General features: G+C 22.3%; 1 protein-coding gene across 3 annotated transcripts in view; it reads right to left on the bottom strand.

Moving 5' to 3' along the window:
- LOC126899861 (hemicentin-1-like) overlaps positions 1–6232 on the bottom strand; it is a 151450-nt gene that overhangs the window by 39621 nt on the left and 105597 nt on the right. The window lies entirely within an intron of this gene.

Genomic DNA, 6232 nt, shown 5'->3' with positions numbered 1-6232 from the left:
TTTTTTAAACGATTCGATATCAATACTAATTTTTTAAATTTGGATCCAAGTAATTGGAATACTGATAATTTTTATTTACACGAAAAAGAAATTGTATGTTCACTTAAAGTAGTAAATGACTCTGCAGAGAAAGCGGTTAAGCTAATAGAAGATTTTCATGAAAGTTTAACTGTAAACGATGAAAAAGCTGAGTTACTTTTACACTATGTCCAAGAGCATAGCATATTATATCCTAATTGCAACAAAGAAACATTAAAACATAGTTTTTAATGTATATTCTTGTTATAATTTGTGAATTATTTTGAATTTAACATTTTGTATTTTATGTAATAATTTGTTTTTTATTTATACATGAATATTGAGAAGTAAGTATAATTATGCGTTTAAGTCAAACAACTACATCAATTTACAATATAAATGAAATATATTTAAATTAAGCATTAAAATTCATATATTTAGTAAAAATCGTAATATGATCGAGTTATTTCAGCTATAGCAATAAAACGATCGATTCAATGAAATTTGTACTTATTACTTTTATTTCGTAAAATTTAATTTTAAACAATTTTTTTATGAAATATTAGGTCGTATCACATATGGTTCGTCATATATGATGAAATATTCGTAAATATGCTAATTTCGGCAATTTTACAAAATATTATGTATTTTGACATTTTTCTAGAAAATTAATGGATTTAAAAAAAAAACTGTAAGAACTTAATTTATACAAAACAATTAGATCTACAATTTAGTTTAAATATTTTTTTTTGTGAGATCGCTAATTTACGAGTTAATTGCTAAAAACTAAAAAAGTACCCCTTTTGGCCGATTTTCAACCCCAAGTCGGCACGGGTTAAACTTATCTGATCGGCCTGGAATTTTTTGTAGCCACTTTTTATATGTATACACATAAATTTGGGGGGTGAGCCCGAAGAATTTCCAAAATTTTCAAAATAAGGGACACCCTAATATATATATATATATATATTCAAATTCTATTACATTTATTTACTACGNATAACTTAAAATTACATCTCAGTTAATGAAAATAAAATCTTTAAATTATTTTTGTCTAATTTTACAAATAAAAATCTGTAATCTACCTATACTTATATCAAGAAAATGTTTTATAATTTTCCTTTATTTTTAGAGAAGGACTTGGTGGGGTTTGGAGAGGAGTCAACTCTAAATCAGATTTTGACTTTCTGAATTCACTGAATTAAAAACTAAATGTTATAAAATAAAATTTTGTATTCCTTTTTTGTACATTTTTACGAATGCTCTTAACTATTAGTATTTACAAAACTTTCTGAAATTATAAAAAGTCTTATTACATTATTTTGGTTTTTAAAAACAGCTTCCACGCGAATTTCAGTTCATTTACATTAATATTACATATTTTTTAATTTTAAATATTAGCCACAAGTGATCAATTCTCATATTATATATTTTTATATATATATAATATTTATAATTAATTTGCTATTCTAATTAATTAGAACTTATAAAAACAAATATCAATTTAAAACAAGATCATATAATTATAATCGGTATCAAAATCATAATTCATTTGATGCTTTGATAATCGGCAGCTATTAATTGACATTTAACGTTACTACATATAAATTCATTATAACACTACATAGATAAAATAATGTTTGTACTATTTTATGGATAAACGGTGTGATTCAAATTTAATATTACAAAAATAGGATTTCACGAAAAATGCATGTAATCTCCACCATTTTTGTAGTATTATACTTGAGTTACCTTTTGTCATTAAACATTTTCTATACATTGATCGATTATTCAAAATTTATTTAATATGGTTATTAAAAAACAATTTTATTAGAAATACTTACAAATAATACCACATGAAAATTGTAATTATGTTTGAAAAATAATTAGAACATCCAATTCATAATAAAAAAAAGTGTCCCGTAACATAGCTAAAATTTTATGGTAAAATGAATGTTTACTGTAATGATTCATTTTTAACAATGAAATCGACCGCAAGAATAATTTTAACGGTTTTCAAAAAGTTTTCTGGTATTAACTTTTGAGTTATTAAAGTTAAATGATTTCAACTAAACAATTTTGTATTCGGTCACGTTTTATATTTATCAAAACTCACGAGAAAAATATTAACACGTGGAGAATTTTACACGTCTATATCTTAAATTATTTTCACCTAAAAGGTTTAATTTAATACTTTATACGTAATGTACATTATTTTTATATATTGTTCGAAAAATTGTTTTTATAAATCGTGTTTATTGCTAAAAAAATTACAATTAGTTATATAATTAAAACTAATTACTTATAAGGAAAATTTTGTAAAATTAAATAATTTAATGCCCCGAGTTAAAATTTTATAGTATTAACAAGGCACGGATATACAAATAATTATCATAGACATTATAGACACAAATGTTTACTATTTTTATTGAAAAATTCATTTGATTTATTTAAATAATTAACATTCTTCATTAGATTTATATAACATTTGAGTTTTAAATAATTTATTCACGCGGAAATAATAAAACTGTACATATGTTACAATGAAGTGTATTTTGATAAAATTTTTAAAAACATCATCTCTTTTAAATAAACATATCATTTTCACTAATTGAAATAGTTTTTTATTACTTTATACTTGTTGTTATTCCATCTAATTTTCTACTAAACTTAAGTAAATAAATATATATTAAAATATTAAACGATCAATAAATAGAAGTTTAAGAAATTTAATTATTTGAAATTTTATTTGTACAAAATGTCACGTTTACTATTATAAGAAATTGAACTAATGATATTTTTTTGACTCAATATAATAATAAATAAAATATTAATAATTTTTTTGCAAATTACACATTTACTAGCCATTGTACACAGCATAGAAATATCANTTGATTTGTACTAAATGTCATGTTTGCCATTATAAGAAATTGAACTAATGATATTTTTTTGACTCAATATAATAATAAATAAAATATTAATAATATTTTTGTAAATTACATATTTACTAGCCATTGTACATAGAAATATCGTAAATGTAGTTTTAGAAAAAAATTTTTTTCTAAAGTATGGTTGTTATATTAATAACAATAAATATTTANTAGTTTCAGAAATTTTTTCTAAAGTATGGTTGTTATATTAATAACAATAAATATTTAAGCGAATAAACGAAGAAGGGTACTTAAAAATGTTTTAAAGTCATAAAAGAACTTTTATGGTACTTTTTCGTTCAATATTACTCGTTAAACTAGTATAAAGGAAAACAATACAAAAACTGGGTCTTAAACGATTAATAAAATAATTTTGCGTTTTAAACCAACACGTAAAAAGAAAATAATATTTTTACTTATCACTGAGCGTTACAACATCTGCCACGTAGGGAATTTCTTTAATTTAAAAGTAATTAAATTCCTAGTCATCATATTTGATTAAATAGCATAGACTACTTTTATTTGATCATATTACAAAAAAATATTATATCATTACATTATAACATTAAACTTTTCAAAAAATTTAAAATTTTATCCATAAAATGACAATAATAGAAAACATTTAAGTTTACTTAAAAAATACATTTTACTTCTAACTAAAAAATAAAAAAAACTTGGAAAACTTGGAAAACTTTCTAGAAAGAGCTTAGACTTATCCTAAATATTACAAACTTATTAATGAAAACAATATTTATAATTAAAATGGACAGTTATTCAGTTAAAGTAATTGTCAAAATTAAATAATATTTAAAAACAATTAATGTAACTAAAAAGGAAACGCAAAAAGTTATTTAATTTTTGATTGAGAATTTAAACAATATTTATAGGAAGAATGTATTGATTGGATTTATCTTAAAAAAATGTTTTCAGAAATAATAGAATAGTTAAAAAAAATAAAAATTGTATAGGTTTATTTTATTATAAAGTGTGTTAGGTGAATATAATGTCACTAACGTATGAAAAAATAACGCATTATAACACACGAGTATTTACAGATCATTATTGATGGTTTTTTACACTTAGAGGTACATTTACTTAAGGTGTAAATCTGAACATGTACAATGCATATATCTTATGCAGTATACATGATCCATTAATCATATATTCAAATAAACTGCGTTACTAGATAATTTTTTTGGATAGGGCTTAAGTGATATGCAATGAACAGCTTGACTAAACGATTGAAAATCAAAATTAATGAATTCAAATTGTGAATGCACAATCAGTGATACTCTGATATAATTTTTACATGTTCTATATAGTATATTTTCATAAGCAAATATAAAAAGTTTTTGAATTCACACATATACACAAATGTTATGTCCACTTCAAACAACTAAATTTTCAATCAAATTAATTTACAATGCAGAATATAAATACAATTGAAGATTTTTTATTTAAAAATTTAGAAAATATTATGAATAGCTCAAAATAAACATGATGGACTGTGCTTTATATTTCAATTAAATTAAATCATCTCGGTTTTCATTACAACCAATATTCATTACTTTCGATAAAATTGCAAAAACAATGTATTGTTCCTACAGCCAATAATAATATTTTGGATGATCATCTTCCGCGAGTGTTGAAACATTTGTAAAACGTGAACTATATTCATGTCACTTGGGGGATAATACACGGTTTTTGAAAATGGAAATCATTACCAACACCACGTGTATAAACGTGAAAACCATACGACACTTATGAATAAAAAATCAGTTACACATTCTCCCACGCGTAGGAAAATTGAATATATTTCAAATAACGCAACCTCGTATAAAAACAGGTTAAAATATTTTTCGCATAGGGAATTTTTTTTCAGTTAATTTTCATCAAGATACAAAAACATAGAAATTCTCTCGAGACAATTTTTTTTTTTTGTAATGGGATTGTATTATTTTCTATTATTCATAATTATATTTAGCGAGTCAAAATTATTGTAAATTATTTAATATACAGAGAAAAGTACATGAATATATTTTCGTAAAGTTGATTATTAAAATCTAATGTTTATAATCATTTTTTTATTTTAAAATATTAGAGAGGAACTAATAAACCCATAAGTAAGTACACGCCATTGTTAAATATTTGTATACATAGCTATTTGTGTTGTATATTGGTATGCTATACTTTGGCATGTTTATACTTTATTAATTACTAAATTAAACTATATTTAATTGCTCTGAATAAATAATAAAACTTCATTGATAAATATTATTTTTGAAAAAATATTCAAATTTTCACATACCTACGGGTACTGAAAATTTTTAGACGCATACAATGTAAGGGAAAATATTGATAAATAGAGAAAGTAATATTATATTTCTGTATGAACTTTCGATTTTTTATGTCAAAATTACACTATATTTGTGTAAAAGTAACGTGTATATTAGAAGTACCAACGTATGGGAATTTGTAAATAATTTCTTATATTATACATAATTGTATTTTTGTGGAAATTAGTTAGATAATTATTTATTTCTGAACTACTCTATTGGTTTAATCAAATTTAATGCAAAAATGTTGTAAATTGTATTTACCCAGTTCTGTATCCCAAATGAGACAAATGAACATGTTCGTTCATGCAAATAATACATTGATGATACGCAGTCGTGCGAACAGAAGCAAACACAAAATTGGGTTAAAGAAAGTTCAAAAAAATAGAAGTTATGAAAAAATCCCAAATCAGATTTTCAAAGACATACTTACTAAAAAACTCAGCTCTGTTTCATTAGAATATATGAAACAAAGGACAAGGTAGAAAAAATTTAACTTAAAAAGTTTATTATGATTAACTACTATAGTTAACTTATACTTTTCTGTAAAATATGATTAGTTAGTTGAATTATTGAGCATTTATTTTTCTAAAAATTATTCTCAATATATATTGATAAAAAATATTTATTGTTGCTAAATTATCCATTTAAAGTAAACTAATTGAAATGAGCTATGTATAGTTTTATTATACGTTTTTGTTACATTTATAAATAAATTTTTAAAGCAATTTTAAGTGTAGTTATAAAAAAAAATTATTATTTATAGTTTTATATTAATAATTATTATAGTTTAATTTTAATAGATAAAATAAAAAACAATGAAAATATGTTAAAGTTAATCTAAACATAACGAATAATTCTATTTATAGCATAATATTAGCTTCGATGCGAAGCTGAGAAGGTATTGGTTTTACTATGATGTGTTTATTTTTTTTTTTTTTTTTTTTT

The sequence above is a fragment of the Daktulosphaira vitifoliae genome, unplaced genomic scaffold, assembly GCF_025091365.1.
Source record: "Daktulosphaira vitifoliae isolate Bord-2020 unplaced genomic scaffold, ASM2509136v1 Scaffold_2, whole genome shotgun sequence".
Classification (NCBI taxonomy): Eukaryota; Metazoa; Arthropoda; class Insecta; order Hemiptera; family Phylloxeridae; genus Daktulosphaira; species Daktulosphaira vitifoliae.
The sequence above is the reverse complement of the archived record's forward strand: the minus strand, read 5'-3'. Positions and strand labels throughout refer to the sequence as shown.